Source organism: Crinia signifera, chromosome 3 (genome assembly GCF_055691185.1).
Source record: "Crinia signifera chromosome 3, ASM5569118v1, whole genome shotgun sequence".
NCBI classification, from domain to species: Eukaryota; Metazoa; Chordata; class Amphibia; order Anura; family Myobatrachidae; genus Crinia; species Crinia signifera.
In genome coordinates this window covers 115,458,201-115,470,537 of record NC_139219.1, presented here as the reverse complement: position 1 = coordinate 115,470,537, position 12,337 = coordinate 115,458,201, and the positions used below count along the sequence as shown (strand labels likewise).

Here is a 12,337-nt window from a genome sequence, read left to right as displayed (position 1 = left end):
TAAGGGACACTATATAAGAAATTGTAAATCATAATAAATGGACTGTCTGATATGCCTAGGATACTGTCACTGAAGAAATAAATAATCCTCCACCATTCTTTCAATGGAGACATGCAGAGACAGTAGACATGTCCGTCATTGCAGCGGGTGTGTTTTGAAAATGAAATGAAAATGAAAGAAGGAGACGTTGGAATGGGATCATTCGCCAGACTGCATTTAGGTCTACAAGCATTAGGTCTACACCAGTGATTTTCAACCTTTTTACCTTGCGGCACACTAAATAGGACTTTAAAATTGCCAAGGCACACCCTAAGATCCCCACAGGGCAAAACACATTGGCCACCACAGAAAAAAACAAACCTATTGGCCCCCACATTAAAAACAATCACACTGATATCTATAGGTAACAAAAATAAAATACATTGGCCCTTTACATGAAAAGAAGAGACCAGTAAATAACATTTGAACTGGTGGTGGCTGTAAATGGGTTTGGGCATCTCTAGGTGTGGGGGCACACTTGAGAACAGCTCAAGGCACACTAGTGTGCCACGGCACACTGGTTGAAAAACACTGGTCTACACCATTAGGTCGACTTGCATTTAGGTCGACTTAACTGAAGGTCGACATGGGTTAGGTCGACAGGGTCATTAGTTTGACAGGGTCATTGGGTTGACATGTGTTAGGTCGACAGGGTCATTAGGTCGACAGGTATAAGGTCGACAATGTCATTAGCTCGACAGTGAAAAAGTAGACATGTTTTTTTTTCTCCATTTTTTTCAAACGTCGACACAGTCAACATAGCACCACGTCCCCTTGCATGGCTCACTGCGCTCGCCATGCTTCGGGCAGGGTGCCTCGCTACACTCGGCACACTATTTTATTCTCCCACCATGCCCTAGTGGATGGTAGGGCATGAAATACCGCCTGTCGGCACATGTCGACTCATAAAACAGTCAAATGACCCCATGTCGACCTTTTGCCGGTCGACCTTCCCAATGTCGACCTAATGACCCTGTCGACCTTATAAAAGTCAACCTAATGACCCTGTCGACCTAATGACCCTGTCGACCTAAGTCATGTCGACCTTCAGTCATGTCGACCTAAATGCATGTCTACCTAAATGCAGGTCGACCTAGTGGTGTAGACCTAATGCTTGTAGACCTAAATGCTGTAGACAATATGACCGTATCCCGTCACATTACGGTTGAGCTGACAATTTTCTCACCAACAGCTCTTTGCGCCTCTGCAGATTTGTGTCCATCAGAAAAAAAGATACAGGTTTACAATACCTGGGATTAAGTACAGTAGCCAAAATACAGTGATCTGATTTCAACAGACTGACCACCCTTTTCGGGCTGCTGACAGTATTTTCTGCATGCCCCTGTAATTTTATGGAATCAAATTAGTCTCCGCTATCAAAAGTATTGTGTCAGAAAAACATGGGACATGGGAATCTGCAGTTATTTGTCTCACAACATAAATTAATGTATGAATGACATCACCTGTTCTAAACAGATTAATTGATAAGAAAGGTGTTTCACCACAGGTGATAGCAATCATACATTAAAAAGAAAGTGCAGGAGCAGAGCATTGTGTCCCTCCTGGAGAGGGTCATGTTGGGAGGTATACTACAATGAATGTGCTTGTGTACAATAAAACATATGGTAAGGGAATACAGATAATAAGCTCCACTTTGTCCTGCCCACATGTGGGCGGGTGGGTACAACAGCATTTCTGAGTGAGGATACTAATTAAATTTTTTTTAAAATATCCCTTGTACAGTCTGGGAATTGCTTGTCTAGTGAAGTTGAATCTAGAGCGGGCACACAGTGGGTGAGATTTAATAGGATGAGAGTTTCAGAAAGTGAGAGATTTGGTGAGAAATCTCCAGTTTTTTTAAAGCGGCAATCATTTACACTTCAAAATAAAACTGGTTTTGCAGTGTAACTGATTGCCGCTTTAAAAAAACTGGAGATTTCTTACCAAATCTCTCACTTTTTGAAAATCTCATCCTATCAAATCTCACCCAGTATGTCAATCAACTGTGTAAATTCCGCTGCACTAATGGTGGATATTGGATGCATGCATAGGCGTGCGCAGCACATTTTATTAGGGGGTGCACCATCAAAGGGGTGTGTGTAGTATAACGGTACTCTTTACCTAGCACGGCGCCCATCGCGGGCATCGCGGCCATCGCATGCACTAAAAAACGGGTGCGACGCGATGCCCGCGATTTCCCATAGGGAACAATGTTAAAAGTGTAATTGGACGCGATTTTACTGTTCAATGCCTCAATGCCCGCGATTTTTCCATAGGAAACAATGTTAAATGGGCCACAGAGCCCAAATAGTCCCCCTGAAGTCTGAAATGGCCCCCACAATTGTTAACGCCACCCCACGATCAACGTGAACCCGAAGCGTGGCGAGCGCAGCGAGCCCGCGAGGGGCGGCGGTACGCGTCCTCCGACCTTTTCATACCCCCACTATCCACGTCGGTGTGGAGTTGAGAATAGAATAGTGTGGCGAGCGCAGCGAGCCACCGAGCTCGAAGCGTGGCGAGCCCCGCGAGGGGACGCGGATACCTTCACAGGTAAACGCGTCCCTTCGCGGGCTTCACAGGTATCCACGTCCCCTCGCGGGGCTCGCTGCGCTCGCCACACTTCGGGCTCGGTGGCTCGCTGCGCTCGCCACACTATTCTATTCTCAACTCCACGCCGACGTGGATAGTGGGGGTATGAAAAGGTTGGAGGACGCGTACCGCCGCCCCTCGCGGGCTCGCTGCGCTCGCCACGCTTCGGGTTCACGTTGATCGTGGGGTGGCGTTAACAATTGAGGGGGCCATTTCAGACTTCAGGGGGACTATTAGGGCTCTGTGGCCCATTTAACATTGTTTCCTATGGAAAAATCGCGGGCATTGAGGCATTGAACACTAAAATCGCGTCCAATCACACTTTTAACATTGATCCCTATGGGAAATCGCGGGCATCAAATTAATCCTAGAATGTATGTGTGCTCATGTACATGTGGAAGGGAAGATAGATTGTAAGCTCCACTGGGGCAGGGACTGATGTGAATGTTCAAATATTCCCTGTAAAGCCATGCGGAATATGTACGCGTCATATAAGAAACTGTTAATAAATAAAATAATTAAAAAATACCCTTGTAAAATGCATATTTTCAATTCCATATGCAATGTCACCATTAAAGATATTAAAAAGCACTGGTCCATGTACAGATCCCTGGGGTACTCCACTGGTAACCTTTCCCTTCTGTGACTGCACTCCATTTACTACAACTCTGTTTTCTATCCGACATCACTGTATACACATCACTGCAAGTATATATGAGGACACATCTGTATTATAACCATACAGAGAAAGAAAACGAATGTACCTTTCACATACTGTATTACATTTTCATAAGAATATGACACTTTTATAAAAATATTTCAACACTACAGAGCCAGATTTAGACCTCGGGTGGCCCTAGGCAAGATATCGGTTGGGGCCCCCTTCCTCAAATCCAAAGCACTATACTTTCATTCCTGATTTGTGCTCCTGTCTCTAAGTCATCCCTGTATTTATTGCAAAATGCCCCTCTATACACATTGGAGCCCACAGAATAGAAAAAGAAAACACAATAGCCCTACACAAAAAAATATAAAAATATACACACATGTAGTGACCAATAACATCATTATAGTGCCCAGTCGTCATATAAATTTATAAACAGTAGTATATAGTCACATGAAGCATGATAGCAGTTCCCATTCACAGTATGCAAGCCGAGATAATGTCTTGCCTACCTGTAAAAAATCTTCTGTGGTCTGTGGCAGCAGTGTAAGCTGTGGTGAGCAGCAGTGAGCGGTTGTCTATAATGTTGTTCCCTGGACCGAGCGTCTATTTTCTGGTGTGGGATGCCCTACAAATGGGCATGGTGCCATGGTTGATGTCCCATTCAGTGCCCACAAGACTTTCAGTTAGCTTTTCTCATAATATTTTGGTCCTTTGAAGTACGGATGGACATCAGAACCCTCAAATTATGCCTGGGCTTCCACCATCAAATCTTTTGAATCAATGGTAACTGGCCATGGCATCAAAATAGTTCAATAGAAAAAAAAATGATCATATTTGTGCATGTGCAAAAAAAGCCTTTTCTGTACATGCGTAAATATCTTCAGCACGACCATATATGCGTAGAAGCACTGCAGCATGGCTGGCTGGGGTGTCAGCACCATCAAATCACATAAATGGGTACTTGTATACAATCACGGCTCCCATTGCATGCCATTGCATGCCAAATGTAGTGGGATTTTTTAGTGTTTTTTATGAATTTGTAGTAAAAATCGCATGCCATGCGATGCGATGCGATGGCATGCGATTTTGATCACAAATGCATCCAAATGCATTTAAATTAGTAGCAAACATGTTAAATGCACCCCAAATGTCTTTTTTCACACTGTACCACCCCCACTATGAACGCCAACCCGAATCGGGGCGAGCGGCGGCGGTACGTGTCCTACGACCTTTTCATACCCCCACTATCCACGTCGGCGTGGAGAATAGAAAGTGTGGCGAGCGCAGCGAGCCACCGAGCCCGAAGCGTGGCGAGGGGACGCGGATACCTGTGAAGCCCGCGAGGGGACGCGGATACCTGTGAAGGTATCCGCGTCCCCTCGCAGGGCTCGCCACGCTTCGGGCTCGGTGGCTCGCTGCGCTCGCCACACTTTCTATTCTCAACTCCACGCCGACGTGGATAGTGGGGGTATGAAAAGGTCGTAGGACGCGTACCGCGGCCCGTCGCGGGCTTACTGCGCTCGCCACGCTTCGGGTTGGCGTTCATAGTGGGGGTGCTACAGAAACAAATGCCCTTTGGGGTGCATTTAACATGATTTTAACACATGTCAATGATTTCTGTGAAAAATGGCATCGCATCGCATGCGATGGCATGTGATGCGATGCGATTTTTACCTATACGATGCACATCGTGGGAGCCGTGATAATACACAAGTACCCATAAATGTTTACAATTCGATAGTGGCAAAAATTGGACTGCCACTATCAAATGGTAAAATTACTACCATCAAAACCAAATTATTGAAGGTTAAGAAACATCCTGATGCGATGGCAAACCCTACTTTAAAGCTACCAGACTAGAAACCCAGTTACAACAGAAAATTGATGCTTGGCCTGTGGAATATGTATTGGTAACAGCTGGATTTAATGGAACCATAGGCCCCCTAGAACCTGCCGGACTCAAGGAGACTTAGGTTTAGGTTGCCTAGAGATAAACCCAGCTCTGCAACTCTCTAAGTACTGTGTTACCATAGGGTTTCAATGACAAATACATTTAATTTGATTAACCCCTTCCCGACATTTGACGTATATATACGTCATGGCCGGGAAGTACTTCCCGACACATGACGTATATATACGTCATGACTTCAAACTGTCACTGCGTCTAGAGACGCAGTGACAGAGGGACGATGTCTGCTGTCCCTGACAGCAGACATGTCCCTGCATGCCCAGGGGGCACTGCGATGCCGCCCCCCCGTCGGCGATCGCTGTGATTGGCTGTTCAGTGTGAACAGCCATTCACAGCGTTTTCTGTGTCACCGGCGAATAACGTTCGCCGGTGACACGGGATCGGAGGTGATTGGTGCTGTAAAGTACAGCACCAATCACCGCGGGGTGTAAGGGTGACACTGGTGTCACCCCACCTCACCCCGCCCGCCCCCAAAGGCCGTGATTGGTTCGTCGGACCGACGGACCAATCACAGCCATGGAGGGGGGTTTAAACTAACGGTGACTGCACTGCAGATGCCATTCCGGTCTGGAATAGCGTGCAGTGCGGTCACCGTGCCCAGCTGTCGCCATTTACTGACCAGAACCTTGCTAAATACTTACCTGATCACTGCCTGGATCTTGCTTCCTCTTGTGACATCCTGTGCTGTGTTGTGCTGTGTTGTGCTGCTGCGAGTTATTAGATAGAGAGATAGAGAGAGAGAGATAGAGAGAGATAGAGAGGCCTAGTGACAGAGAGTGCTATATTTTGTGCTGCTGCAGTGTAATAGAGTTATAGATAGAGAGATAGAGAGAGATAGAGAGAGAGAGATAGAGAGAGATAGAGAGATAGTGACAGATTGTGCTATATATTTTTTATATAACTGACTGCTGCCCCCCCTTTTGTGCTGATCAGTATAAATTAACTGATCAGCAACTTTTTGGGGGCGCAGGTTTTTTTTTATATATATATATACCTGTCAGTGCTGCTGCTGCAGTGTCATAGAGTGATAGATAGTGAGAGATAGAGAGATAGAGAGATAGAGAGAGATAGTGACAGAGAGTGATAGAGACTGCTATATTTTGTGTCTGCTGCCCCCCTTTTGTGCACCCCCAGCAACTTTTTGGGGGTGCAGGGGTTATTTTTCATATATATAACTGTCAGTGCTGCTGCTGCAGTGTCATAGAGTGATAGATAGTGAGAGATAGAGAGATAGAGAGAGATAGTGACAGAGAGTGATAGAGAGTGCTAAATTTTGTGTCTGCTGCCCCCGCCTTTTGTGCTGATCACTATATCTGAGGTGATCAGCAACTTTTTGGGGGTGCAGAGGTTTTTTTTTTTTATATATACCTGCCAGTTGCACTGTCAGTTGCACCAAAGGTTGTGCACCTGCTGCCCCTCACTGGTAATCAGTGTCGCATCACTGATCACCTTTTTTTTTTTTGTGGGTGCTGTGGGGTATTTTTTTAATTTTTTTTTTACACACACTGTGATTTTGTGGGTGTCCTGTGGCCACTGTGCGCTGATCAGTGACGTACATCACTGATCATCTTTTTCGGCACAGGGTTGATCTATTTATTTTTTTTTTGGATCAAATTCCTGTTGCCTTTGAGCGCTGTTCAGTGACGGACGTTACTGACCAACATCTGTGCTCAATTTTTGGCGCAGGACCTTTTTTTTTTTTTTTTTTAACCCCTTCAATTTTTTTTTTAACCCCTTCAATTTTTTTTTTTTTAACCCCTTCAATTTTTTTTTTGTATAAAGTATTTTTTTTTTTTCTGCACTACATACACACTACACACTACATACCCCCCGGGTTGAAATAAAGTTTGTACCCCCCCCTACACTATACACGTGTTGAAACATTTCACTACCAGTAACACAAAAATAAAAATGGCATCCCAAATGTCATCCCAAATGTCATCCCAAATGTCATCCCAGTCATCCAGAAGAATGTATTCAGCGGAGGAGGCATATGCCATGCTTGCCTCTGACTCTGACACAGCCAGTGATGCAAGCGGGGAATTTGAAGGATTCGTCTTAAGCTCCTCTTCCTCCTCTGGTGATGAGGGACCCCCTCAAAGACGCCCCCGTAGAGCAGCTGAGACCGACCCCCCAATAATTGATCTCGTATGGACCCCACCACCAGACAATTTTGAGCCCCAGGTTCCTGAGTTTTTGGCCATGCCAGGAATCCAATTTGATTCCACAGGTCTCAGAGAAATTGACTTTTTCAAATTATTTTTCTCTGATGATTTTATTAATTTAATGGTGGACCAAACTAATTTATATGCCCAGCAGTTTATTGCTCAAAACCCCACGTCATCATTTGCTAGGTGGACCCCTGTAGATGCAGTAGAGATGATGACGTTTTGGGGTCTGGTGTTTCATATGGGCATAGTAAAAAAGCCAGAAATTAGGCAATATTGGAGTACAGATGTTCTGTACAGCACCCCATTTTACCGTATGGCCATGCCCCGGGCTCGATTTGAGACGATCCTTAAATTTTTGCATTACAACGATAATGCACAGTGCCCACCCAGAGATGATCCCACCTTTGACCGGCTATTCAAAGTCAGGCCGGTCATTGATCATTTCAGTGCCAAATTTGAAGAGATGTACATCCCAGATAAATTCATTTGCATAGACGAGTCCCTTATACATTTTAAAGGAAGGGTTAAATTCCGCCAGTACCTTCCCAGTAAGAGGGCAAGGTATGGCATAAAAATGTATAAGCTGTGTGAAAGCACCTCAGGGTACACTCACAGGTTTAGGGTATATGAAGGGAAGGATTCAAGAATTGAACCGCCAGAATGCCCCCCCTCCCTCGTAGGTGTTAGTGGAAAAATTGTCTGGGATTTAGTGCACCCCTTCCTGGATAAAGGTTATCACCTCTATGTGGATAACTTTTACACTAGCATCCCCCTGTTTAAGGCCCTTGGTTCAAGAGGTACAGCAGCTTGCGGTACTGTGCGCAAGAACCAAAGAGGCCTCCCAAAAACGCACATTGCCCAAGTAATGAGAAGGGGTGAAAGCAGGGGAATATGCACCGAAAATATGTTGTTGGTCAAATATAAGGACAAGAGGGATGTCCTTATACTGACAACAATTCACGGAGACAGTACCACCTCCGTCCCTGTACGAGGTACCAGTACCCACACCTTAAAACCTAATTGTATCCTGGATTACAATAGGTACATGGGCGGAGTGGATCTTTCAGATCAGGTACTGAAGCCGTACAGTGCCCTGCGGAAAACAAAAATCTGGTACAAGAAGCTGGCCGTGTATATCATCCAGATGGCACTGTATAACGCTTACGTGTTATTCCGTTCTACCGGCCAGAGGGGGACATTTATGCACTTTCAAGAGGAAGTCATAAAGGGCCTAGTATTTGGGAACCAGCAGGCAGAGGGCCCCAGTACTTCTAGTACTGGCCCCCGTATTGTACCAGGGCAGCATTTTCCGAACGAAATCCCCTCCACTGCAAGAAAGGGCAGGACACAAAAAAGGTGCAAAGTTTGCTATAAAAAGGGAATAAGAAAGGAAACTATTTTCCACTGTGAAACTTGCCCCGACAAACCCGGCCTATGTATAAAGGAGTGTTTTAAAATATACCACACATCTATGGATTATTAGGTTCATCATTTCACCGTGCTTCGGGGGTCTTGCTAATGCCACATAGCACCCACCAACATTCCACCAGAATCTGAGCTGCAAAATCCAAAAATCACTCCTTCCCTTCTGAGTCCTGCCATGCACCCAACTGGTATTTTTTGGTCACATATGAGGCATTGCCATACTCGGGAGAAATTGGGGCACAGATTTTGGGGTGCTTTTTCTCCTTCATACCGTATGAAAATGAAAAATTTTGAGCCAGAACTGCATTTTTGTGTAAAAAAATGTAATTTTTCATTTTCACTGCCCAGTTGTACCACAATTGGTGAAACCCCTGGGGGTTTGAAATGTACACTATACCCCTAGATGAATTCCCTGAGGGGTGTAGTTTGCAAAATGGGGTCACTTGTGGGGGGGTTCCACTGTATTGGTGCTTTGGGGGTCTTGTTAATGCGACATAGCACCCACCAACATTCCACCAGAATTTGTGCTGCAAAATCCAAATATCACTCCTTCCCTTCTGAGTCCTGCCACTTTTTGGTCACACATGAGGCATTGCCGTACTCGGGAGAAATTGGGGCACAGATTTTGGGGTGCTTTTTCTCCTTCATACCTTCTGAAAATGAAAAATTTTGAGCCAGAACTGCATTTTTGTGTAAAAAAATTTAATTTTTCATTTTCACTGCCCAGTTGTATCAAAATTGGTGAAACCCCTGGGGGTTTGAAATGTACACTATACCCCTAGATGAATTCCCTGAGGGGTGTAGTTTGCAAAATGGGGTCACTTGTGGGGTGGTTCCACTGTATTGGTGCTTTGGGGGTCTTGCTAATGCGACATAGCACCCACCAACATTCCACCAGAATTTGTGCTGCAAAATCCAAATATCACTCCTTTCCTTCTGAGTCCTGCCACTTTTTGGTCACACATGAGGCATTGCCGTACTCGGGAGAAATTGGGGCACAGATTTTGGGGTGCTTTTTCTCCTTCATACCTTCTGAAAATGAAAAATTTTGAGCCAGAACTGCATTGTTGTGTAAAAAAATGTAATTTTTCATTTTCACTGCCCAGTTGTATCAAAATTGGTGAAACCCCTGGGGGTTTGAAATGTACACTATACCCCTAGATGAATTCCCTGAGGGGTGTAGTTTGCAAAATGGGGTCACTTGTGGGGGGGTTCCACTGTATTGGTGCTTTGGGGGTCTTGCTAATGCGACATAGCACCCACCAACATTCCACCACCAAAAATCACTCCTTCCCTTCTGAGTCCTGCCATGCACCCAACTGGTATTTTTTGGTCACATATGAGGCATTCTCATACTCGGGAGAAATTGGGGCACAGATTTTGGGGTGCTTTTTCTCTTTCATACCTTATGAAAATGAAAAATTTTGAGCCAGAACTGCATTTTTGTGTAAAAAAATGTAATTTTTCATTTTCACTGCCCAGTTGTATCAAAATTGGTGAAACCCCTGGGGGTTTGAAATGTACACTATACCCCTAGATGAATTCCCTGAGGGGTGTAGTTTGCAAAATGGGGTCACTTGTGGGGGGTTCCACTGTATTGGTGCTTGGCGGGTCTTGCTAATGCAACATAGCACCCACCAACATTCCACCAGAATCTGAGCTGCAAAATCCAAAAATCACTCCTTCCTTTCTGAGTCCTGCCATGCACCCAAATGGTATTTTTTGGTCACATGTGAGGCATTGCCGTACTCGGGAGAAATTGGGGCACAGATTTTGGGGTGCTTTGTCTCCTTCATTCCTTGTGAAAATGAAAAATTTTGAGCCAGAACTGCATTTTTGTGTAAAAAAATGTAATTTTGCATTTGCACAGCCCAGTTGTATCAAAATTGGTGAAACCCCTGGGGGTTTGAAATGTACACTATACCCCTAGATGAATTCCCTGAGGGGTGTAGTTTGCAAAATGGGGTCACTTGTGGGGGGGTTCCACTGTATTGGTGCTTGGGGGGTCTTGCTAATGCGACATAGCACCCACCAAAATTCCACCAGAATCTGAGCTGCAAAATCCAAAAATCACTCCTTCCCTTCTGAGTCCTGCCATGCACCCAAATGGTATTTTTTGGTCACATGTGAGGCATTGCCGTACTCGGGAGAAATTGGGACACAGATTTTGGGGTGCTTTTTCTCCTTCATACCTTCTGAAAATGAAAAATTTTGAGCCAGAACTGCATTTTTGTGTAAAAAAATGTAATTTTTCATTTTCACTGCCCAGTTGTATCAAAATTGGTGAAACCCCTGGGGGTTTGAAATGTACACTATACCCCTAGATGAATTCCCTGAGGGGTGTAGTTTGCAAAATGGGGTCACTTGTGGGGGGGTTCCACTGTATTGGTGCTTTGGGGGTCTTGCTAATGCGACATAGCACCCACCAACATTCCACCACCAAAAATCACTCCTTCCCTTCTGAGTCCTGCCATGCACCCAACTGGTATTTTTTGGTCACATATGAGGCATTGCCATACTCGGGAGAAATTGGGGCACAGATTTTGGGGTGCTTTTTCTCCTTCATACCTTATGAAAATGAAAAATTTTGAGCCAGAACTGCATTTTTGTGTAAAAAAATGTAATTTTTCATTTTCATTGCCCAGTTGTATCAAAATTGGTGAAACCCCTGGGGGTTTGAAATGTACACTATACCCCTAGATGAATTCCCTGAGGGGTGTAGTTTGCAAAATGGGGTCACTTGTGGGGGGGTTCCACTGTATTGGTGCTTGGGGGGTCTTGCTAATGCAACATAGCACCCACCAACATTCTACCAGAATCTGAGCTGCAAAATCCAAAAATCACTCCTTCCTTTCTGAGTCCTGCCATGCACCCAAATGGTATTTTTTGGTCACATGTGAGGCATTGCCGTACTCGGGAGAAATTGGGGCACAGATTTTGGGGTGCTTTTTCTCCTTCATACCTTCTGAAAATGAAACATTTTGAGCCAGAACTGCATTTTTGTGTAAAAAATGTAATTTTTCATTTTCACTGCCCAGTTGTACCACAATTGGTGAAACCCCTGGGGGTTTGAAATGTACACTATACCCCTAGATGAATTCCCTGAGGGGTGTAGTTTGCAAAATGGGGTCACTTGTGGGGGGGTTCCTAAATTTTAGCATCTTATGGTGCCTAGAAACCTACATCGTGCCTAAAAAATAATCTCATAAAAAGGAGGCTCCAAAATCAAGTAGGTGCTCCTTCTATTATGAAGCCTGTGGTTTGGTCAACGTGCACACTAGGGCCACATATAGGATATTTATGAAAACAAAAGAATTGGGGGAATCAATTTTTAGTCACATTTCTCTAGTAAAATGTACTGTGTTCCTTAGAAAAATGTATTAAAATTGCAAATCTGCAAAAAAAAATGAAATTTTGAAATTTCACCTACACTTTGTTTTAATTCCTGTGAAACACCTAAAGGGTTAACAAACTTCC

The 12,337-nt window shown here is 44.6% G+C and overlaps 1 protein-coding gene across 2 annotated transcripts in view; it reads right to left on the bottom strand.

The window, feature by feature from the left end:
* The window catches only part of FMN2 (formin 2), a 454,592-nt gene that overhangs the window by 161,902 nt on the left and 280,353 nt on the right, over positions 1-12,337 (bottom strand). The gene's annotated exons all lie outside the window — the stretch shown is intronic.